We start from the raw sequence: 26,653 nt of genomic DNA on the forward strand, positions 1-26,653 counted from the left end.
AAATGTTGCTTTAATTGCAGTTTGGTGTAACATTTAATGCGGTCTGTATGACACCTGGCATAAATGGTTTACACACGAGACAGTGCCAATTATAATTCAGCCAATCAGAAATCTTTCATAAATCCACTGACATGCTCGCTGCAACAGCTAGATGCTTATTTGACGAGATGAGATGAGATGGGATGGCGACAGACGCACATGCAGTATATCTTCTTTTTAATTACAATGTCTGCAAAGGTGGGACTCTGCTATAAACAATCATCTCTGCAATCAAACACAATACCACCAACACTATGTATTATAATAATACATTCCCAAACTGAAAAACAAAATTATTATGCACAGTATTTGTGTCATTATTGCTGCTAATATAGCTGAAAACAACAGTAAAATAATATAACAGTGCATAGCTACAGAATTGCGGTATCATTCATTCAGGAGCTATAACAGCGGGACTACTTTGTTTGATTTAGTAAGGACTATCAGGTGGCGGTGGCGGTCAGGTCGGCTGTGGTATTTACTGGCATACACAGAGGCAGGCTCACACACACACACAAAAAAACTGCTGAATGTAAAGCTCTGATAAATATTTTAAAACTTTTATAAAAGATAATTAAAAACATTGTACGTGTGCATCTTTGAGTGGGCTTTATGAGAACTGTTAGCACCTCTGCAGTGTGAGATGTAACTGAGAAAGTGCTAATAGGTCCTTCACTGTATATATTCATATTATCATGCAATCTGATCATTTGTATTTAGCGCTTGTATAAAGCACGAACATAAATCAAAACATACTAATATATTCTTCAGAAGTTTAGTATGTAATTTGCATGAACTTGACAAAAAAGAGAAAAAAAAAAGACATGTGGGCTTAATCTCACAGAAGTTAAAAAAAAAGATGCTGTAAGAAAATATCTAGGTGCAGTATGGTGATGGTGTGCATATATAGATACATATCCATGTGTTAGTAGAAAAAAGGGAATTATAGCGGCGGAAGCTGGAAGAGAGCTGACATCAGAGGACTACGGAGGCTACAGCACTTAGAGGCCATTTTATTGCTTTGCTGTGGTCAAGTGAGGTGCACCGAGCTCAATTCCACCACAACAATGGCAAAGAGGGCCGCAGAGACAAAAGAGGGCTATCCCTGCTTCTTAACCCCTTCACTACTGGCAGATCAGTCGCCTGGGGCACTGAGAGAACAACACCAGGCCACCTTAGGAGAAGCAAGGGAAATAACAAATAGTGAGTCGCAACTTATATACCTACTGTATGACTACAGCTCAAGCACACACACATTTAGTTACTTATGCAGTAAAAACAATATGTGCACACAAATCCCACGCAAATCTATCAATGGGCAGATGGAGTCGGCTGCTTTTCCTGACCGGGAAGAAGCAATCGGTAGCTTCATCTCAGCCCTGTCTCACACTGAAATACACTGCCGCCTGCTCTCTATGTCTTTCCATCTCTGCCCCTCCCTCTCCTTCCCTCTCTCTCTCTCTCTCTCTCTCCTCCACTGGGAACATGGACAGGCTACTACACATTTGCAAGTGAATTACACTTTTTGTTGAGATTTTGTGTGTGTGTGTGAATTGCAAAAATGAGGAAGAGGGTGTGAGAGTGAAAGGGTGCTCCTGCAATCGTTCTTTTCTTTTCTTCTCTCTATAATCCTGAGGAGGATAAGCTGTGAGGTACACAGAGAGGAAGTGCCATAGACCTGCTGGGGTCCAGCACATCCTAGTAGTACATTCCTACAGCCCAGCTATCAGACGCATGTATAGACAGACACAGACTAAAACCTTCTCAGCCACAGATAAACTACTGTTTGTCACAGTCATGAGAGTGGAGTGGGTGAGAGTGGAGTGGATGCAGTGCACACAGAGCAAGGAAATTAAAATCTAAAACCAAAACTGAGATTTAACCAAGATAATAAAACAGAATGAGAAAATCATCATATTTGAAAACATGCATTTAAAAAATATACAACCCGAGAAATGTTATCCTGTTATGTTTTGATGCAAATGCAATTTATACTCAGATGTGATAAGCACCAAAAATACTATCTATCTATCTAATTGTTAATACTATGCATGTTTTGGTAGTAGTAGAGGAGAATGACTGGCATGGAGAAAAGACTGTAATGTTCATATCACTTTCACATAGCTCTTTATTTGGCCTTTCAAACCAGCCCCAGCCTACTGACCGACAGAAAAACTGAGAAGCTGATAGCTTGTTTATATGAATACACGCTGCATTTGGTTCTAATACAAGTCGGGATGTTGCATCATCGGGTGACCTAGCTGTAAATTAGTGACATGGAAAAATGACATGTTAATAGGCTGAATCACAGATCACCTGGCTGCATTTAAACATAATTTGTTTTATAAAAATTTGAATTTCTCCATATGTATAAAATTATTTAAATGGTTTACATTTAACCTTTGCATCAATTGGTGAGTAAAACAATGTTTTTTTTAATTTGAGTTATATTATATTTTATGTCAGAAAATATGTACAACAATAGATAATATAGAATATTGAGGTAGGAGCTATGTAGCTGATGCACTGTCAATATTTTAAATCTGTCATTCACTCACACACACTGTCTATCTCTCTCTTTCACACCCACACACCCCACACACACACACTTACATTTCAGTTACACAATGCAGATTTCACAGACACAGATAAACAATGCAAGGGCAGTTATCACTCCACAGAGCACAGTAACATAGAGGAAGAGGAAGAGGATGACAAAGAAATAGGGGAGGATAAAAAGACGGCGTGTGTGTCGTCAGAGTCACAGGCCAGAGGGGCCCATGTATTGTTCAAGGGCTCAGTGTGGGGAGAGAAAGGCGACCTGGGCCGCCTCTGTCTAAGCGTCCTCCATGTTTTATGCATTCTGTCCTTTGTGATGATAAGCGCCAGCGCGGAGGGTGGAATGCTGGCCTCCAGGGTCCAAGAGAGGGGTGGGCTTATGGGAAGCTGGGGTGCAGCTCAGTTCAATTTTGCAGCCCTTGGAGTGGTCACTGTCATCCCTGCCTCGCCTGCGTATAAGCATTTGTCGCCTATACAGACGTGAAACCGTTGTTCCTCCCATCTCTGAACACTAGAGCTAGCTGCTGCTGCCCCAAATAGGATATATACACAGCCAGTCGTAACCGTTATGCTACACACACACACATACACACACACACACACACACTACGCTTTTACGATGCTGCCAGTCCTGGACAGGCATGCATCACACAGATCTTCCACTCAAAGTCAATACAGCAACCCAGAAATACAACAATCTTTATCACTGTTACAACACTGCAATCTAACAAACAACCTTGCTTGCTACAAAACTGATACTGTACATTTATTACAGAAACAGTACTGAGATTCTAGTCAAGGACGCAGATCTCCACACACACATTATAAACCCTCATCCATGACAACAACAGCATAAATGTATTGTTAGAAATGGAAAACAAATGTGTTTAAATTTGTATCACATATTATTGTGCTCTATTCTATGACAGCTTGTGAATTTCCATCAATGAAGGAGAGAAAAGTCAAAATACAACCTATACTTTTACACATATGACCGAATGGAAAATGATTTTTTCCCCCCTTGTCCCCAAGTTGCTGTTATCAGTGTGACAATGATGATAATCTGACCAATGTCGTGTGTACACAACATACTGTAAGTCTGCTATGATTTGTCTGAATATGAACACCGGCTTAGGATTTTGAAAACAGTTCAAAATTAATAAAAAATAATGACAAAAAAAAACAAACGTGTATTACAACAAGGCCTCAACGTGGCACATTCAAAAGAAAGATTTTTCATAATGCCAGTATACACACAAATCTGAATGCGGTTGTTCACTCATACAGAGACACATGCTCATCTTTTCACTCATAAATCTAGTCTACCACAATGATTTAACCAAGATTGATAACACGATAACATATTGTGAAAGAGCAAACCACAAAAATCCCCGCCAACTTCTCTTCAAAAGATAAAAGGATGACATTGAAGAAGAAGAAGAAAAGCTGCAAAGAAGACAGGGAGGGGAATTTTAGAGAAAAGGGGTGCTTTCAGTGGGTAAAGAGGCACTTTTGGACACTGAGGGCTGCAGGGATTAAGGATCAGATACAGCATCTATGCACACTGCAAGCATGCACACAAATACACACACACACACACACACACACACATACACACACACACCTGAGCATGACAGTCATCTCTTCCACTCTGCCTTCCCACTTTCTCGCTCACCCCTGTACTGAGCCGAGATCCCGCCCCCTGCCTGCTCCTTTATGATAGCATGACACGTACACTGGCCTCAACTGCAGGACAACTGGAAGAACTGGTCTTTGCTGCACGACCTTGCATATTCAAAACCACACATCAGATTGAAAACCATCATCTGTGTCGACTGCCCTCATATACACATGTCCATACAGATAATGCGGAGACAGACACTTCACATTCGCCTCTGATTTCAGTGAAGACGCATCCACACAAAGGTAGATCTATTCATATTAATAATGCTTTGCCTCTCATGGAGCGACGCTACAAAGGAATTAATTAAATTTGGTTTGTGACCATTTATTAAAATGCTAATACAAAATACTGATAATAATAATGATTAAAATAATAATAATAATTTTAATAACCTTTAAACATTTTCACTCACAATAGACACAAAATCATTGTATATTTAGCTTATGATAATATAAATAAGTGGATTTTTATGTTTTTTATGCATACACTTCTTTTGGCACGTCAACCTAAAGTGTGTTGAATCTCCCACGTATGGCCTTAGCCTACTGTTCACCCAAAGAGGGCTCTCTCTGACCGAGGACATGGCAGCGAGCTCCCCCACGGTGCCAGTGCCCGAGAACGGAAAGGTGGGAGTTAAAAAGGGAGATATGTGGAGACACATAAAGAATGAGATCAAGAGAGAGAAGGAGGGAGAGAGGGAGAGGCACAGTGAGAGGAAGAGAAGGGGTTATGACAGCCAGAGGCGCTTACTCCGCTTTCTCTGCGTTACCCCCCAAACCATGAAACAAGCCTATCTATGACGACTGCTACTCCCTTCATCTAATTTCCCCCAACTGGACGTGCTCTTCCCGTTAATAAAGTCAAATGACAGCAGAATACTCTAAATACACCTGTCATCAAATATGGTTATAGAGGAGCACCATGAGCAAAAAGGAGGTGGACGACTGTTTTGTTGTTGTACAGGTTCAGAGACAACTGAAGAAAACTGCCATCACATCCCAGCATTACAATACCAAATTGTCTCTTTATCTTATGAATAATGATCACAACAGCAACAGCACACAGACAGCAGTTCTTCCATATGCATTTACTTTAATCATAACTAGAGATATGTTTATTCAGTAAAAGCACAGGCTGTGCATCTATAGCATTACTGTCACAAACAAACAAATCTGCATTTCTTAAAATAATTTTTATCTGTGCAGAGAAAGAATTTTGTTAGGTTATGTCTAACACATTAAAATAACATGTTTACAATTTAGTCTAGATTTTTTTAGAATCATATATGTAATGCTTTAAAACAGTTATCTGATCACAAAGATCTATTAACCAATTTCAATTTTCAAATTGTAATTAAATTAATTAGAATAAACAGTTGAGTGTATTAATAATGTACTCTGGACAAAATATCTATACTATTTTACAAGGTTTTGGTAAATAATGTTTTTATTCATAAAAATGTGAAAATGTATTTAGGAAAAAAATACACATAACCTAATAAATGAAAATCTAGCCTTAGTAAACATATATTAACACTTCAGAAATAAATAACTCTGAGCACAACTAATGAGTTAAAAATGAAAATTCAATTTTTTTAAATTTTTTTTTAAAAACACTGTTTGTGGTAAAATGATCACTCATGCTGACACTAACAGCTCACAATCTCATGGACGGAATACTTCCAGCATCACACAGCCAGGGATGAGCATGAGATACTATAGTTAGCTGCACCAAACACAACGTCAGACAAACACATATTTGAAATAGAACACACAGAAATAAAGCCAATGACATTCCTATACTTTTGCCAGGAGCTGTTGTAATTAAGCAGAAATATGACAATGAGACAAGACAGGAAAATCAGACAGGTGAGATGACAGTAAACATTTCTGCTGTCTTTGTTTTGTAACAGAAGACGGAGAGAGGGAGGAGGAGGAGGAGGAGGAGGAGGAAGAGGAGAGGAGTGTTACTGTCTGACAGTGGAGGAAGGGAGATCACTCGAGTTTTGGCACAACAGTCTACCTGTGCTTATAGACTATAACCACCTTTGAGTCTCTAAACACACCAAAAAATACTGTTACATGCACAAAGCAAAATCACTGAAGTAAAGAACTATGTAGCAGTGCAAAAAAAAGAGGAATTAAGTGAATATGAATATGATCACTGATTAGAAATAATCAGTGTGAATACCAGTTTCCCTTTTTTCCCCCTACGCTGCTAATCTGTTTCCGTCTGCTCCTCTTCGGTCTGAAAGGTAGGGATCTGTTTATCTGACCTCTTCCCCTGATTCCTCCTCTATGGCCCATGGCTATCTGACCCTTCCACCCAACCCCCTCAGCACCCCTACCCTCAGCAACAGCCCCCCCCACCCCCCTTTTTTTTTCTCTTTGCCTTAACATTTAATTTTACTAAACCTTTTACTAGTCTATTTTTGTTTCTCCCATCCTAAACTACAGCCAAAGTCTTAATCCTGCAGATGCTGACAACCACAAGTGCTTTTGTGTGGCTCCCAAAACACACCAACAACTACCATCACCCTTTTCTCCCAGCGAGACACACTCTCTCCCCATCATCCCTATAGGCTGTTTGCGAGGGGGTTTCCTCTCTTTCTTTTTTTATCTCTGCACTCACTCCATGACCCCTGTTCCCCATGTTTCTTGCTGTCTGACCTACCCCCCCACCCCACACACACACACACCCCCACCCACCCACATACATACACACACACACACACACACACACACACACACACACACACACACACACACACACACAGCCTCTCACCCCCCTTTCTGTTTCCCCAAACGGTACACATATCCCTGCTTCTGCTCGCTCGCAAAACCTCCTTTTTTCCTCGTTCTTTCCCGTTTCTATGTCGCGAAAAATATCCATGATTGACTTATAATTCTCGCAGCTTTTTATGACTACATATAGCTCCATCCCGTCCGAAAAGTAGTCACTATTTTTGGTCATATTTATGGAGATATTCGGCTTACTATAGCACCTTAACGTCAAGATAACAACTGCATTTCCGTTTTCTTTAATTTTCCTCCGATCAGATCTATTTTCGGCGACAGCCTATCGGCAACAATGTAGTTACAGGCAATAATAAACTACAGCTATATTTTTTTTTGTTTGTTTATGTTGTTGAAAAGGCCCATTCAGAGCTTAGATAGGCTGGTTTGTGTTTTCCTCTGAGAGTACAGACTATTCTATTTTGGCTATGTGAAAGATATGATGTGTAGTTTAACTTTTCAAAAAATCCTGCAAATGTTAACCGGCTAAGCGGCAACTAAATGCATGCAGTGACCTATAGGTTTAGCTTGGACCATACTTAAAGTTTCCAGCAATAACTTTAGAACGATTATGTCTGCTTAAGGTCAGCCTAATAGGGCAATGTTTTGTTTTCATTCCGGTCAGCATTTCTCGGGGAAAAAAAAAATGTTCCCTTGAAAGTCAGATACGGTAGCCAAGTAGTTGGAGGCAGCAGATCCAGCCTGCCTATGTCTTCCCTGAACCACATGTCTGTTCTCTGAAACGCAGCTCAGACTAGGCTGTCCGCGGTCCTGCTGATCCGCTCTTGTCATGAAGGAGACCCGGGGCTCCGTTTTTCTGAACACACCACATTCACATAACAGACACACACACACACACACAGACGCTCGCAAACACAAACCCCTAGTACACGCACGCACACACACACACACATAAACACACACACACACACACACACACACACACGTCGATCGATTTGCATGTGACTTCGTCAGGGAATGAGCGAGAATCGACTTAAAAACAACGCTTCAAAGAGGCAAACAGCCGTGAAAAAATAAAAAAGAAAAGATGGACAAAGTGGGGTAAAGAGGAAAAGTGTAGCTAGAGGAACTAAGACAGGGCGGAGGGATTGCACATTTTCAGAGACGTTGTCGGAGAAGAACAAAAAAAAAAATGCGTTTATACAGAAGAGGATTTTATAAGCATACGACGGTGCTGAAAACCCCTGGATGTGGCAAGTGTCAAATCTGTCAAAATTAGAAAAGCGAGAGATGTCCCCTTTCGCCGGACGCTCACACGGACCCACAGGCTGGACTTGGAGCTCCTTTTCTGGGCTGCGCTCATGTGGAGCTGCCGCTGCCCTTCGTCTGCTCAACACAGCCCCCTTTCTTACTGCATCTGTGCCTCAAAACACGTTTCTCGACACCCATAAGCCCCCCATACCCTTCCCCGATTCCACCGAAATGCACACAATTGTTTTAAAACCGTGTTTTTCAACGGTCAACTGCTTGGAAGAGGATCGCTGTCTTGCCCATTTCTTATCTTCCATTCATGAAGAGGAGAGGACGAACGCTGATGTAAACACAGGTAACGATACGAATAAAATCGAGAATAAACCAAACTACTTGCATGAAATGAACTTGTGATCGCCAGTCTTTTCTCAGAATATGAGAATAGCCAGCTCCGCTACACGTAAAACTACGAACAGATATGAAAAAGAGATTCAGATAGGTCTACAAGCGAAAAGAATAGGATCGTGGAAACAGAGAGGAAAAGAGACAAACGCAAAGTTGAAACTTACAATTTCTCGCTGCCGCTTTGTGATCCTCGCTTTTTAATCCAGTATTGAGATGATTTAGCTAAAGATCCCATCAAGGCAGTCCCCTTTTGGTCAGTTTGCGCTTAGGGTGGCAAAAGAAAGATCATTGTTGTTGCGGAGTGTAAAAAACGAAGTAGGTACTATTAGTTGTTAAAGGCAATATAAAAATAATTTGGATGCAAAGCAGGCGATGAGTCTTGTGTTAGAGGGAGCGAGGAAGAGGTGAAAGTGAGATCTGATGATTGAAAAGAAAAAACTCTTTGGATCTTTATTCCTGCTAATTAGTTTCCTGCAAAAAATGGCTGTGATTAATTCAGTGCGCATGTGCTTCATTACACAGGCACGAAGGGAAGGGCTAATTAGCCGCCTTCTGGATCAATAAGATTCAGCAAAGGAGAGAGCTCGGGAGAGAGAGGGAGGGAGAGAGGGAGGGAGAGGAGGGAGGGAGGGATGGATAGATAGATACAAGTAGAAAAAGAGGAAAGTAATGATCAGGAATTGAAAATATGGAATTAAGAACAGCGGAAAGTAAGAGTTTGATTAGACGGAAGACAGTGAAAGTTAATACTGGAGCATGCAGCCGCAGCAGGCAAAGCCCGACGCCACAGGCACAGCTTTTGCTCCGCTCTTTTTTTTTTTCTTCCACTTTTTCAAACGTTTTTGTCCCAGTTTTTTGCGTTTTTGAATGAAAGATGTGCGCATACTTTGGCCACTGAAAATCCATAAACGGTCATGCTTTATTTTATTCTGTGTCTTTCAACTTGAGTCTGTCATTTTCAGTCGTGCCACGGCTGCACACACAGGGCTGTGTTTTTTCTGGTAGTTTGAACAACTTATTGAAATACATAACTGAGTGTCGGCGGCTGTAGTGGCGAAAATGGAAACGTGCAATTCTTCTGCATATTCTATTTATAATTATAGAAACAACTGTCATGTTTGTAAACAACTAAAACAAACATTTGCCAAATAATTGAAGCACGCAAAACGCGATTTCTACATGTATGTAAAACTGTACTGTAACAGTCACATAGAAGCTACCACAAGTATTGTAATCTGCAATGAGCAGAGTTTATCGTGGATACAGTGAGATCTGGATATTATCACAGCAAACAATGTATTTGAATTGATAAATATATATTCTAAGCATTAAGAGAAATATCACTTGCTCAGAGTTATAAGTTGATATCAAATCCTGTTGCGTAGCCTCAAATTTTGAACTTTTCTGTACTTTACGTGCTTCAGCCTGTACTCAGCATTTAGGGGATTCCCATTGCATTTTTATATTAAGATGGTATAAAAATAATATTTTAACGACACAGGCTTGATGATAAGAGAAGACTTAAGTCCACTTTAATAAAACTTAAAGCAATATGTGTTCCTTTACACACTTATTAGTGAGTAAACGTGGATCCATTTCAATAAAAACAATAAAATGAAGACTCGTGACTAAATCAAAAAAGTGAGATCTTTGCAAAAAATATAGTACAGATTAAAGTGTGACGGAGAGGATGTGAGACGAGTCGTATTTACACTTACTCAAAATATGTGAAATTATCAGCTCAACTTCCAAATCAGGATAACAGGCTACTGTATAACGCTATTGTAATATAAAAGAAACTATTTATTTCAGTTATTTGATGGCATTCATAGCACAAAGCTTTAAATATTTTCCAGAGAAATTGGGAAACTCCTGAGAGCTGCTGTGTATTGGTACAGTGTGCAAAGCAAGTTCAGCTCTTTTTTTAAAAAAAAATTTCATTTTTTTTTTTATATAAATACTTGTTGAAGCCCCTTTCTATCTATATGGACGTGACGATTTATTTTAATTCTACAATACGTGTCGCGTATGTTTAAAGAATATAAATGGCCTCGGTTTATACTCCTTACACAGCACAGCAGTGAAAGACTTGTAAGTGCAGCTGTGACACACAGGGATGATGGGGAAACAGGTTATCGTGACATCTATTGCGAAACTGCTGGGAACATGTTGTCAATACGTGCAGGTTCTCTTAAATAATAATAACACTATATATGTGTGACAAGGTGACATAGTTGCATCAAGGTGTTTGCTGCAGCTCCGGCCTGTAGCCATTAAATTTGCTATAGTATGATATTATGGTCAGTGTCTCATTTCATTTTGATATGTTTCGTGATTAGGATTTTTTAAATGGCCGTATGATCAATACTAACATAGATTTGCTGAGGTTCTCTCGTTTGTTTTTCCTAATAATCTTTCCGTAAAGCCATTTGCCTCTGTAACTGATGTCCTCCCATGTCCTCGGTATGAAAGGACTGTATTGCAAAAATCAACCTTCGAGTCTCTCAGTGCTCTTTGTTATGATAATTTTATTGTTGATTCTCTGAGGAAATGGACAATCCCTCACTCTCAGTATGCACACTTTCTGTGCAAACAGCTCCATATAGAGTCCTGGTCCAGTGAATACAAGTAGCAGCTTCCACTGATCACATAACGTGCTGTGTTTATTGAAATAATACGGATTTGATCGTCAGCGCCTATATAGTGAATTCCGATACAGAGTTAATAGTTAAATGGCACATATACTCAAATCCAAACATTGTCCAAACATGCTATAGAAGTCACAGCAGCAATTATACAAGCATGTGTAAGACATAAGCAATAACTGGGTTCATAAAACGGCCTGAGATATTTATTTTTTCAGTCGTGTGTTTGATGGAAATGGAGAGCACAGATACATCTGATGGCTGTTTTTTTTATTTTCTAAGATACATGTAAAGCAGCCTTTCGTGATGTTGCAGTGGTGATGATGCCTGATGAAATATACAGGCTATATTTTATATTTTTGCAAAGGCCTGTGACTTAATGTTAGAAAGAATATGAAAACCCCCATGGGACGCGACGTTTTTACAGATCCAATAGCACATATCCCCTTTAGAAGAAGCCTATGAAAATCAAACTTCTTATAATGTAGCCTATATGGCCAAGACCAAACACTCCCTCTCCATCTCTCCCTCTCTCCCTCTGCTGCTAAAATATATGGTGTGCTGTTACACGGCATTTCCTCCGCACTTGCCATCCACAAGCCGAGGCAGGCACTGATACCTGTTTTTAAGCAATGTAGCATCTGCTGTGTAGCATGCCTCTCTCAGAAAAAAAAAACAACAAGAAAACTGCATCGCCCCGTCGAACAGTTCACATTTTTGCAGTGTGAGAGGCAGGCTGCAGGAATCTCGAGGATTTGCGACGTGTCTGCTCTCTCGGGAAGAAGAGATTGTAAAAATGAATAGGTTGAAAATAGCGTGCGAGAGGAGTTAAAGGGGGCTACGAGATAATAAAAGAGTCTGGTGTAATTTGAGGCTTGTAGGAGGCAGCTTTGAGCCAGTCAGTCGCCTAAAGCCTAACAATGCAAACTTCAGTTTACAAATTTATGCAAAGGCCTTGATTGACATTACTCCATCAGTGACCATATTGAGTATAGTGTGTAGGCTAAATCAAAAGAAGACCAGCCAGACGGAGCCCTTGATGCTTTTAGGGCCTATGCATCTCTGAAAAGGGAAAAAAAGGGGGAACTGACAGGGTCTGAAGCTTTTGTGTTACCAGCATTCAATTGCGCCTCTCTGTGGGAAGGATAACTGTCCACGTGCCAGCCTCAATAGGCATACATCGATGAGTGGCATTGCAAATTCAACACAACCTGTGGCTATGACAGCCCGTGGATATGACAAAGAAAGGCAGAGTAGCTTAAAATGCAAAATGCTCCGTAGATGTGGGGCACATGAAAGCGCTTGACCATCACCAGAACTGCAAGGAACAAAACAGTGATTCAGATAGAGGGCAAAGCACCATAATCGTTTCAAACGTGCTTGAACCGCTGCTCTGTGATGGGGATTTCGCTCACCAACATGCACCACTTGACAACTTTGAGAGAATTTTTATTTTAACGTTGGTAATTTAACTATATTTTATTTTATTTGGGAATCAGCTAGTGTGTGTGTGTGTGTGTGTGTGTGTGTGTGTGTGTGTGTGTGTGTGTGTGTGTGTGTGTGTGTGTGTGAGCGCGCGCACGGCAGCGTGTGTGCACGTGTGAACGCGCGTGCACGCACAATCCCAGACAAAGCACAAAGGGAAACAGAGGAAATGAGCAGGGGTGAAAGTATTTAAAGATAAAAGCTGCTATCGAGAAAAGTCATATAACTTTATAAAGAGATAACGACCATTATATTCCGAAGGATTTGGGGATTGAAGATGCTCATAGGCTGCAATATTAACAAGGAGGGTGTCAGTCATATGTTCAGGCTATGGTAAACAGAGATGAAAAGGGCATCAGACATTCTCCAGGAAACAGTCAGAATAAGATTATGATATCAAAATATTTTTAAATAAAAACCTTTTGTGGGTGGACTGGAAGCTCAAGATGGAACACAAAACAAACACGTTGGACTGGTTATTAAAATAAGATTTAAATTTGTATGTTATTTTAGTGATGAGGTTAAAGAAAACACACTTTGACAGATACATGCGACATCCAGCGCCTGTAGGTTGGATTCTCCACTCAGTGACCGCAGCTGGCTGATAAGTATTCCATATTTAATATGGAGGACAAACCTTTCTGAATTCATCGCAGCCTATTTTTTGTTTATGAAAAAGAGATTATCTACATTAAAAAAAACTTTTTTCACATGACTTTAATTAAAAACATAGCAGTATCACTGTAATTTTTATAAAGCTTTAACTGGTAGGGAAAAAAAGCTTAATTATTTTTAAACAAATGTATATATTTTTATACTTTTTTTCATATTGGTCGTTCTTTGTCTTTTGATGATCCTCGGCTAAATGATACAGTCTAGGTTATGCTGTTTACCACTACATCATTGCACATGAGGGACTGGTGTCCGGCTCTCCATGTGTCTAGGGTGGATAGGGCAGCGCAGCCAGGTGCAATGGGAGCGCCCTCTTATGTTCAGCCTGACCACAGGGATCAAGCAGCGCATCAACTCTTTTACAGGAGCCAAGCGCCTGCGGACCAGCTGGCCTTTGCAAAAGCGCACCTTTGCCTTGTATTCATTACATAGGCTATTAGACTGGCCAGCGTGTAAATTATGTAAATCAACATGCCCAAGTTACGCGTGTTCAGGAGAGATGTAAGGATGTAGACTACCTTATATCTGAGCAGAAATCACAAACAAACATTTCACCACAACAGTTGCCATTGACAGTGCATCCACTGTCCGAAACGGCCACACTTCATCAGTAGCCGCTTGACGGTTGAGGAGTGAGACAAGGAGCACAAAAGCCCAACAAAGATCACACATCAACTTGGCCTAATTAGCGGATCATCCTGCAGTAATCAGCACAGCTTATATACAAATCCATATTCAGGAAAAACAATATTTTGCTAAAGAAATCGTACATGTATTTAAAAAATGAACTTTTCAGGGTCGTGATAATTTGTAAATGTAGATGCTGCATTTTTTTTTTTACACTTAAACTCTGATGATTTTTCACCGTCATGCTTTAAGCATAACCTGTATCCCAGATGGACAGAATACACATCTCCATACAAACCTTTACTTCTATTTCTATATTTTACGTCGACTTTGTTTTCCAAAGCAGTGTTGGCAAATATTCCAATATTGCATCCACATGTGGCCTCGGATTTTCCCTTTTTTTTATTCTTGTGTCATGTTTGGCACACAGGGAATGTTCTTGAAGGGAATAAAACTCAGTGTGGTGAATTTTTAGGGGAGCCTCATGTAAACTAAAACGTTTGTAACTGTGATTGCTGCTGGTTTCTATGTAGTCTTGTGTAAGCATGTGTTGTGGCAGAACATTTATTAAAACACTTTTTAACTGTTAGAAGATGCATACATGTAGAAATTCTGCAGAAGTGCTGTACTATTCATATTGGTGGATATTTTATTTCACATATTTTAAACATGTTGTTGTGTTCAACATATGTGTATTGAAGTTTTTTTTCATTATTATTATTTTTTATTTTTGTCCCAGAAGTTGTGTGTGTTTTATCATTGAAATATAATTTGCCTATTGATTTTCTGTTTGCTTGATTCTATGATTGCCTGTTTATAGACAATCTGTTTTTATTCAGTTTTGACGGGTATTTTTGTTTGGTGAGCCAAGTAAATATATTGAAATAAAAAATGAATATTAAATTCCTTCTGGACAAACTTCGATGTATTATCTGCATGTTTATTTTTACACCCTTTGACACTGAATCTCACGATTGAAATATTTCTAACGGAAAAGAGAAATTATTCTATGTTTGTTAATGTTGCAGCCAGCAACATAGCTGATAGTATATTCCTGTGTACAGCTTGAGTTGAAAAAAAAAAAAAAAAACAAACAGGACCTGTTTTCTGCTGCTGGTGTTGTGATTTTAGAGTTTGAAATAGAATAAATGACGAGCGACCGTCTGGTCAGTCTGCCTCATTTACATGAGAAACAAGAAGGCATATCAATTCCTCTCTCTCATACATTTACTCGTCCTGCCAGTATTACCTTATTAATGACCCTATGCATTATTCAAAAAACAGTTTGGACGTTTGGATTTTAGAAAAATAGTCGTGTTAACACATAATCCATCCAAATCTGAAGTCTGTCAATATTTGAAATTAAAATGTCGTGAAACATCCAAAAATGTCCAGTGTTTTACTGACTTTACTTGATTGTGCAGATTATTTTATCGGAATCACTGCGGTTAAATCGAATAAAAGAACACACGCACGCACGCACGCACGCACGCACGCACACACGCACACACACACACACACACACACACACACACGTACAGGTTCCAAAAAAATCAACGAGCGTGAATCTCCCTCTTTCTGTACCTCTCTTTCTCTGTCTCCCCCCCCCCCCCCCCCCCCCCTTCCTCTGGGTGTCTGTGTGCATGTGGGATGGTTTATGTGTGTTTATGTGTGTGTGCGTGTGTGAGGGGGGGAGATGGGGGTCACTGTGTCGCATCATATTTTAATAAATATATTTTTTTAGATATATTAATTTTATCTTATTGTTATTACTGTTATTGATACCAAAGAAGTGCAGAAATAGAAATATCTCCCTCAAACCAATAATAAAAAAAAAACAACAAAAAAAACACACACACACACACAAAACTGTGTGAGCCTGCCAAGCCTCCGTCCAGCCTCATCACACCTCACCACTTCTTCAAGATCAGAGTACATTTTTAGAAGAAAATCATTTCCTAGCAGTTGAATTCAAACTAGTGATGGATATTATGATTAGCTGTGCAATCCATTTAAAACTCTGGATTTTGTATTTGTATTTTTTTTTCTGTTTCTATTTGTATGTTTCAAAGAAGATGCCTTAACATTTTGCCTGCCATCAGATCTCAATATCATGCACCCAGATAAAAAAAAATCCCAAGTTCACGAATTGTTAAAAAAAAAAAAAAAGACTTTGTAATCAAATGCATGTGAACACTCCCAAATAAATTATGGCAAATTAAAAACATGGTTTACACGTGTTAGTCTGGAATTTGTCCACAATGTTAGAATTATGTGTTTCACGCCAAATTGTGTACTAAATATCCCAAGTAAAATACAACCTGAACTGAAGAACAATTTGTAAAGAAAGAAATAAGCACCATGAGGCCAGGCATACATCAAGGTCGGGGATGTATAGTAAATAATGGAGAAATCCTGAAAGCTGCTGTCACAGACTCTCGTTGAGAGACAGGCGGGACTCGTGGGGTTTTACGCGCTTTGGAGAGGCTCACTGAAACAGAGGGATCCCAAATCAGAGCCATATGACCACTCCAGGCAAAAGCAACACTAGCTGGTGGTAAACCGACCCAAACGGAACGGAGGATAATGCCAAACCTATTAAAAATGCCACTTGTGAGCTCGCTGCGTTTGCACTTAAATATAACAAACTTACAGTGAGTAATTTTCCTCGATGTCAAGACGAGCCCCCAAACAACACGACGAGATGAAAGATGACAGGTGGAAGCGACACAGAAGGCAAATACAGATCCGGGATTAACGCCAGGGGTCAAGTCCAAATCTTACGTCACAGCCTCGGATGCCTCAACATCGTAAATACAGTACAGTATATGGACTGGGTTAAACAAGACAGCAATAATTCAAAGTTTATCTGCTAATTTTTCATTAAAAAACAAATACACAACATCCAGAAAATGTAAAATAAGTATCAAGATGCTGTATGCATTTCGTGCACAGTGCTTTAAATAGTAAGCATGTATCTGTTAAGTTTAAAAGGCTATAAATACGTCTAATTACACACCCAATAGGTGATTATTGGAGAACGAATCAGATATAATGAGTTTTACAATTTAAATCAATGACGTTGACACGAAGACAGCAATGATGCCAATTGACGAATAATGATGAAGAGTCTATATAATGACAATAAAAGGATAAAATGGCTGCTTCTGATTTGCTTTTTTTTCTTTACATACTGAGTGTCTGACTGTGAGGTGGACAAAGTTACTACACACACTAACAACCATGCGCTCAGTGGGGGCTGATATTCAAACAAGTGAGAGAAAGTGAACACAGAGAGGGTGGGATCATGCAGAGTTTTACATGCATGGACTTTAACAAGTCATATCACACAATTCTCTACAACACCCGCTGATGTAAAGACAGCATCTATGTAGCATCTCAGAAACATCTGAAGCCTGGTGTGCTCAAACCTTCCAGAGCTGTGAGGGAGCCCCCAGGACCGAGAGACACCTGGAGTAATGTGTAGAAGTAATATCAGATGGTCAAAGCAACTGAGGCGGAATTACAGACGCTTAACCCCGATCAGCTCTCCTAAACTTTGCCTCTGTGGCAGGTGAGCCCACCCATATTTGCTGTGGGTGGTGGGGTGGGAGGGTAGGGGTCACGGAGCACTGCCTGTCCATCAAGCGGTTTGGCCCCTGTGCTCTAAATACCTCAACAGAGGTGACCCCCCCCCCCACCCCACCACCCCTCCCTTACAGCCTTAAGAGTTCCTGGAGCCAATAAGACTATGTGATTAGTGGGGCTGTTCCTTTTTTTTTTTAGGTGTTAGCTTGTTAAGGGACTTAATAGTGAAGGTGTTTACTTTTGCATGACAGACACTCTACAGGAGGGGTGGGCTAGGACCTTAAACATGGAGCCCTGCGCCAGTCCATCTACCTATGCTCTCTATGTTGTGTTACTATGTATGTATATGTATGTGCGTGGCAGAAACACATCATCTGCCAGTGTCATGAGTTTTCAACTTGGTTTGAGTGCTATCACGCTGACAGTCAGAGGCCTTGTCGGTCTGGCACAGGGGAGACACTTGTATCCTCGCTACCCGCACATCCCGCTCACATGGCCTGCTTTCCAGCTAAGGACACATTTATGTTATGAATTTCAGCATGTATGTAACAGTAAGCTGACCTCATTCCTGTGGTAGAGATATGACCCTTAATCCATTTCAAGCACATACTGTACATTTTGTTTAGTTCAATCAGTATAGGAGACACAGGAGGTTTGGTATGATAGAGACTGAATCAGGGCAGCAACAGTTCGTGTGCCCTCTTAACTGTGTTAACATACGCAGGCATTCGCACAAGTGTGACTGACATCATGTTAGAAGAAATTAAGAAGAGTGTAACACCACTTCTAATTCTGTCAGATATGCGGTTACTGAATAATTTGTAATGTTTTGCATCTCTACAACCCTGTAGTGTATCAGCTGAATCTAATCCGGTTAAACAAGTTGTTTTGTTGCTTATGAGGGCAAAAAGATATCAACATGAAAAATTGTCTTTGAATTCTAAAAGGTCATACCCTCCCTGTGGTCAAATGACAGACAGTGATGTGATATTCTCCTTCATAGCTCAGAGGATAAAATGTGGGCACTGGATCACAGACACACATTAATTCACTTCATGACAGCTTGAAAATTAATATGGAATCATCAAGTTGGTGTCTTGCACATCTTGAACTTAAATTAGAATTGAATTTGTGATTATCTTATGCCTAAATTTGCTATTTTTGCAAAAGAATTTTGCCATACAGTAATGGTCGAAACATGTTAGGGTCATGGTGCGGTGGACAGAACCTTTTTAATAACCCTTTGAGACAAAGGAAGTGTTTTGTAACAGGTAACTAATTGATTGAAGCTTCCCAAAGTCCAACCAATAATACATAACAGATTTCTGCACACTGTGATTGTGTTTTACAAAAATAACCTCTCAGTCTGAAAGAATAGGAGCAAACACAGTTTTCCAACTGTGAAATGTTTGCATTTAAATGTGATCCAAATCCATATTTTTCTTCTATTTGGAGAATGTAAGTCAAACATACAACCAGCATTATCCAGACTTTGAGTACATCTGTTGGTCAACAGTGTGTAATCTTGAGCCTAACAGAGTTTGGTTTGTATTTTTGTGGATGTATTGCATTTTCTATCTTGTATTTATAGATGCAAGCTAACTCTATGATGTGTGTTATTTGACTATTTCATATCTATTTTTCTCTGTATTGAATTAACATGACATCTTACATGACACTCTGAGGTGGCACATGACAAGAAAAGATAAGGACTACACTTTTAATTGTAAACTGAACTATCAAATGATGAAATGAGTAATAAAGTGGACTTGATATTTTCAACCAACTTCCAAATGTGTGAGACTTTACTTGTGATGACAGCTTTTAGATTCACCATTCTGAATGTTTCGATACACATCCAGTTACAAGTATATATCGCAGTACAAACCAGAATCAACTGTATTTCTCTGTAAGCTACAACACAACTGCCTGAGCCATGCACTTGTGCACTTTGAACATTCACATGAGATATAAAGCATGTAAAAAGAATGATAACCTGTGTTTTGTCTATTTTTTGATCTTATGTTTTTGAATATGTGCAAATATATTTCCTCGGGAAGAAAAGGGTGTGGGGGTATGGGGGTGTCTGTGTGTGTGTGTGTGTGTGTGTGTGTGTGGGGGGTGTATTCTGTTTAGAATTGTAAATGTATTGCATAGGCCCTGCTGTCCAATTACATATATCTTTCATGTATGAAATCATGCATGTCTTTTTCTCTAAAAGGGGGAGGGCTGGCACAAAGGGAGCAACCCCTACTGCAGAAGAGCAGTGTGTGCAACCCACATGAAAAATAAGGTCTAGTGTCGGAGCCCTGGAGCCCTGGGCAAGGAGTGCAGCTCCATCAGCGCACAGGCCAGGGAGGGGAGCTGCTTTCCCCCAGACTGGAGCCCTCTCCACTCCTGACTCCTGCTGCATTATTGTTGTCCTATTGTGAGGCAGCTGACCCTTTGGGCCCTAAATGAGACTTAATAGAAAATACATTTCAGATCACGTCTTTAATTAGCTCCACAACAATAAATATTGTTTCTTGTGCTTTCAAGTGTTTTATTTTCCCCTTTACTAAAAATAATCTTTTAAGATGCTGGTGAAAGAAAAAAAAAAAAAAGGCTGTTTATTTATTTATTTTCTCCATTTTCTTCATTCTTATTTTCAAAACAACGACTTACTGCTGGGTACTAAATTTCAATGACCCAAATTTTGTGAAATTACTTTGAACTTTTCAAACAAAAGCTCTTAAGATCCTTAACGACATACAGTAACTCATCTCATTGAGCATGTCCTGCCTCTTTCACTGTCATTTTTTATTACAGTATATTCAATTAATTGTGTAAACACTTTTTCATTTTAATTAGGCCTATTTTCAGAGCAAAATAATAACACATTTCTCTGTAGATGAGGAGCTAAAGTTAGCTGTTTTAGCTTTTGTATGATGGGGGGAAGATGCTTTGCCACACAAAAACAACACCTTATCTTTATATTCTTATATCAGGGCCTATTTGATTCCAAGTCATTGCCTGAGAAAAAAATAAAATCATAGAGATTTCCTTATCAAGCAGAATAATTTAATATAGTTCAAATCCTGGGACCTGGGATCAGGTCTTAATCACATACTGAAAATGTGTTTTCAGTCTTTTGCAAAACAACTGGGAAACTAGACCCTAATAAAACTCGAAGAGTGAAGCTGAGTGAAATAAATTTCAAAGTCACTCTGGAAATAGTCATTTCACAACTATGTGCTATGAAGCCCAAAAATGTGCAATTTTTGCATTTTTTTTTCAAAATTCAAGCACATACAGTATATCTATTCTTATACACACCAGGTACACAGATACAAAACACAACATACACCCACCTGTACACAGTCACAAACAGCGGTGACATTTTATCAGCTAGAAGATTACTTTAGTCCCCTTAGAAAAGTAAAAACACCCATGTCTTGGAACATTCACACATCCCATTACTGACAGCATTACTGATAACTGTAGAAAGCGTATATTAGAGTGTATACGTGTCATTGTGTGAAACCGTAAATAAAATGAATTTCCTATCCATGTGGAAAAAAAAAGGTTTTGCACATAAACATATGTTGGTCTGCAGGTTTATGTGCGAGTATAGCGTGTGTTTGCATGTCCATACAATTTGACACAGACAGTAATGAGCACATGCTTCTGTATATAATGTGTGATGCACCTAGTCATATACGCCAAGTCCTGTCATGTTTCTAGCCCATTCCCTCTCACTGTGGCTGGTCATTGGCCAAATCTGCAAAGGGGCCAGGGAGGAAACTAGAGTGAGCGTCTATCAACCAAACAACGTCAACATATTCAGAGCCTCTAATCCGAGAGGAACAAACAGGTGAGCAGAGCATGAAAGCAGGGCATTTATCAGTCAGCCTTTCCTTTACACCAACTCTGAAGGCAAGCTAACTGTGTGGGGGACACAGACTGGGGACAAGTTAGCTTCAAAGCCCAGAGGAAGTTAAAGGGCTTAGGGCTTGGACAGCAGGAGCAAGGGGGACTTCATAGCCTTACCTGATGGGGTTTTTGGTCTGAGTTGTGACCACACGGAAGCCTCTCTGACTGCGTTTTCTTTTCAAGTGTCTGTTTGAAGTCAGCAGGCAGAAAGGTCACGCCCTCTTGGTCACAGCAGGCTCGTCGAAGCAATGGTGGATGGCCAGCTGCTATTGCTAACGTTCAGACTTTCGTCTCTTTCTTTGTATACACAAAAAATAATAAAGGATAATGTAAAGCTATTGATCCGGTGCCTGGGCACCTTAAGAAGTTTTGGTGATATACTCCTAGAATTCCAGGTATTTCCAGGATTTTCCAAAGCTATGTGGTTTGGGATTTAAGGACTCCCAGGTCACAAGAAGAACAAATCAGGATGACACCATCACCTGGAACAAGAGACAAAAAAGAAAGAAAAACAGAGTCATAAATACGTTTTGTGCATATTTGAATAACATGATAGTATAAAGCACAGTTTCATTGCAGTCCTGTAACAGAACCTATAATTTCTGTACCCCATCCCTGAAATCTGAGCACATAATAAATGTCTTTCAGGAGAAGCAAACCAGAGCAGTATGACTTCCATCAAGACTGCAAAATTAATCATCTGTTTTTAGAACCAAGAAAATTAATCTATGGTTATTTGTATCCTACTACTGCTGGACAGCCTCTTATGATTTCAAGATTATCTTTAATAGCAAATGAACTGCTGTGAGTAATTTCTCTTCACATATCACTGAAGACTTTTAAAATGAGAAATGAAAAAGATTTCCGGAGAAACTTAATTTTCCTGTAACCAGAACAAGACATATTCCTGTAACAGCATATATAATTGCCTGTTCTGCAGAGGATCTCCTGTATACAACAACAAAGTCTCATAGACAATATATATTTATTCAACTGTCAATTCCAGCGATGAAAAAAAAAAAAAAAAAAAAAACATGCAAAAAAAAAAAAAAGACTTTGAATTCCACATGGGCCTGGTTTGTGAAGCTGGGTAAATATGCTTGTCATATGTTCCAATAGTTCCACAGCGACAGAGATTTAGTTAGGGAATACAGGCGGGAGAGGCAAACAGTTTGTGATAACTGAATAGCTCTTTTGAAGCCACTTCCATTTGGAAACATTGTGCGATTATTTTTACCTCTGTGGTTAGACTTGAGTTAAAGCCCATGCTTAATTGTTCCCAAGAGTTCTTATTGTGGTGCTGATAAGGAGCTCAGGGAGCAACATTTAAAACTGCAACAAAAATAACTAGACTCTTGCTTATTGGCCACAGGTCTACAAGAGTGACAATAGAGGATCGACCCAGCAGAGAGAGAGAGACAGAAAGATAGGTAAAAAGAGAAGAGAAAGAGAGACAGACAGGCTGGGGCAGAGGTCGTATAGTTATGAAGGGATTGCATCTGAAAGGTTTCTCTCTGATCTGATTTTAATGTTTACACAGCATTGGGTGATACTCTCATGATTTTTGAAATATCAATTTAAATGATCCTTTTCAGCTATCATAAATAAAGTGTACAGTACATTAGTTGCTAATCAATAAATTCATTATTTTTATGACAGTGTTTCGTCAGCAGTTACTGTAGACACAAAGCAGCGCTGTTAATTTGTTGTCTCACTTCTTCTTCTCTTTCGCTCTGTCCAAGGCCACGACTTCCCGGTTTGTCAGGGCGACCTGTGGGAGTGTGTGTGTGTCGGATCAATAGCCCACCCACAGCAGAGCCGCGGGCCATCCCTGACCTGGGCTATTGATTAGGCCTGGCTCAGCTGCCAATAGCAATGTGCTGGATGTGACACCAGGCTAAGACAGGAGCTGAGGAAGGGGGATTCTGAATTGCCAGTGGCAGCCCCACAGCACACCGCAGATAAAAGTCAATTCCACTTAACCAAATCACTGACAACTAAATAGTTAGCAGACAGAAGAATGCCGAGAGTCTCTGATGGCAGCAGCTGGATGGCTTTGGGGATTTCCTAGCCCCTGACCTGTGTCGGGGAGCACAACAGGCCATGGGAGAAACAGTGTGACATACACAGGCCTCTATTTGTGCAGGCAACATGACCTCTGCCTGCGTGTCAGTCTGTTTATCTTTTAATCTGATCACTTCTTTGTCTGCAAGTCGCACCTGTGTCATTAATACATTAGGGAAATATTCTATCAGTAGCTCCTTCTAGATCAATTATCTATTATTATTCCTATACATTAGGAGGTTTTTAGGTCATGATTGATGTTTGCTGGCTTTTTTTTAAGTATGTGTAAATTAATTTGCAAATGCATTGATTGAATCTTTTCGAAGATATCTGAAGAATGATTTTAAGCTACAGAATGTTGTTTCCAGTAAAGAAAAAAACACAGCTGTTGTGTTCATAATTAAATCATTCTGGCAGCAGATCATCAGATTTTTAAGAGCAGGTATTAACCGTAAGCTTTGCAGTCGTGTTTCCTGTGGCTGCATGCACAGATGTAATGCAGTCCTGCTGAAGTTGTCAGACTCCTTTCGATCCGTCTTGCTCCCAGTCATTACCAGTCCATATTAGAGTAGTTTACATGTCACTTTACCGGTCCTTTGCCTCGTGAATGTAATTCTGTGGCTACTGCCTCCTTGTGCATTCAGCACCTATCTATGGCTCCATATCTCTCCCAGTAATTGCTGAGTGACAGAAAGGCAATACTGACCACTTCATTATAGGACAGCCAGACTGACTGGACACTGGCCTCTTGGCTCTAGGTCACTCTGGCCAGACTGACCTTATCTGCCCAGGTCGTCAGGGGTCAGTCACCCAGAATTTATAAGGACTTTACTAGAGTTGCCGTGGGTGCCATACAGCAAGGTCGCCTGACCCTGGTGGACTGCTTATATCAGGTATTGATTGCAGTTTGTCTACTTCAGTTGAGGCCGGACTAATCTCCCAACACTAGGGTCTCAGGGGTAAAGGCTTCAGTGTAAAGTTAAGTATTGGAAGTAACAAGAGTGATGGTTGGGCGAGTGGATACTAGTGACTATAAGAGGGTAACAACAAGAGTTCTGGGGCTTTGGGGTTTTAAAAAAAAACAATATGTGTAAGAACAGTGAGATATAGTAGCGGGACTGGATGTAACACTACTGTTCAAACCTGGAAAAAGGCTCTATTCTTAGGGTGCACTTGGGGGATGAAGTTGTGTGCATGACAATATTATTGCGTAATGAAGTGAAGGATGTTATAGAAAGATGTATTGAGCAACTGCAGTACTGTACTTTCACTGAATGTGGGTCTGCAGCGTGATAATCTGTCTGTTCTTGCTTCCCTCCAAAGAAATGGACAAAATCCCAATCACAAGTATGTATGAACTCATCACGTAAACTAAATAAAACTGTTTTCTGATTCTTGCTCCAAAGCTGATTAAGTTAAAATAAGATAGCATTCATCTGTATTTGTTCAAATTATCAGTAGTTATTCCAAGGAAAAGTCTTTAATCCAGCTGCGGAAACAATTAGTTGTGAGTCTTTGTGTCTACCATCTTTACAGCATATGGATAAAAATATGTGTAATTGTTTGTCTGCAACTAAATGTGTATTTGTGCGCGTCTGTAGCAGCTTGTGTCTGTATGAGACCCTTTATGTACATACTAAAGCATCCCTGATGCTCGTTAGATCTTGTCTCTCGGCAGCTGCTTGGCACCATTCATATTAAATCACAATAATGGCAGATGAGCTCTCGTGCTAGAGAGACAAGCATCTATTTGAAACTGCACTTTATTACACTTTGTTCCTTTTAATCAAAAAAAACTATGAGAAAAGATAACCCGGTTTTAAAAATCCCAGATAAACAGCAACGATTGCATCTTTAAATAATAAATGATCCCCTGCCTCTTACAGACGGGAATATAACTGAAAATAATTGAAGACAACAATGTCCTATAAGAGCACCACTCGAGCAGTGCTGATTCAGAATCCCTCATAACTTCAAACATTCAGTCATAAAGTATGGATAATCCGCAAAAGAAAGGCATGCGTCTGTTTACAATTTCCTTCTAATTAAGGCTACAGGACGGGGTCTACCTTTGTTAAAGTTGATGTGTGTTTGTTAGACTTCACGAGAAACTGTACCACTGGCAAATTAGGAGTGGAATACAAAACGAAACAAACAATAACACTCTAATATGATCTGCAGTCAAGGAATAAATATTTCACAGTCTGTCTACATTTGACACACTTTCAGTTGAGAACAAAGGATTCCTAAACAACAAATTTCCCAAACTTGGTCTTAAGACAATAACCTTTCTGGCCTGTATTAATAAACAAACTATGGTAGTGACTTCTACTTCACAACCGTGCATGTAATCTGTCCTCAGTTTGTTTGGAATTTAAGGACACATTGTTACTAACAAATTTCAGAAACAGATGGAGACGGATCAAGAAGTTAACAAACAAAGAAACCCAGAGTAAGCCAATTCAGGAAGCTATGGCATGTTTAAAGATGCGCACAAATACAATGAATGGAGCAAAACAAAATGGTGTTCTACTTTATAACTACAGGTATCCAACACTGATTAGACTGTACACGAGTGAATCACTGGTATTGTTTCCATATCCTTGAGATGATTATGCATTTTACTGTACATGGCCATTGGTGGGGGTGAACTAAAGAGTATAAAAAAAATTACGAAAGCATCTTGCTGATCAAGGTGATGTTTTCCCATTTTCGCTCTGTGAACCAGGCTAACAGTGTGCTGTGTGTCTGAGAGGGATAAGGCAGTGCTTGATGATTAATCACTGGACATAATAAAGCTTCTCACCATGAGCACACAGTCCAGCTGATTCTATGATATGATTGGGGCCGATTAGAAAAGAGAAATAATCATTCCTTACAGTGCATTCATAGTACACTCTAATGATATCTTCTGATTGGACCTTGCGGGGAAGATAATAAGGGCCGTCTTCAGAATGGACTCTAAG

At 39.8% G+C, this 26,653-nt stretch overlaps 1 protein-coding gene across 5 annotated transcripts in view; it reads right to left on the reverse strand.

The window, feature by feature from the left end:
- The window catches only part of zfhx3b (zinc finger homeobox 3b), a 346,552-nt gene that overhangs the window by 134,261 nt on the left and 185,638 nt on the right, over positions 1-26,653 (reverse strand). For 4 of the 5 annotated variants that reach the window (XM_067589268.1, XM_067589255.1, XM_067589264.1 and 1 more), the window contains exon 7: positions 21,741-22,105. The gene's annotated coding sequence lies outside the window, so the exon portion shown is untranslated. Of the gene's footprint in view, positions 1-8,858; positions 11,303-21,740; positions 22,106-26,653 lie in introns of those variants that run through there. The other variant, XM_067589278.1, reaches the window with a different exon arrangement.

The sequence above is a fragment of the Thunnus thynnus genome, chromosome 1 (assembly GCF_963924715.1).
Source record: "Thunnus thynnus chromosome 1, fThuThy2.1, whole genome shotgun sequence".
Classification (NCBI taxonomy): domain Eukaryota; kingdom Metazoa; phylum Chordata; class Actinopteri; order Scombriformes; family Scombridae; genus Thunnus; species Thunnus thynnus.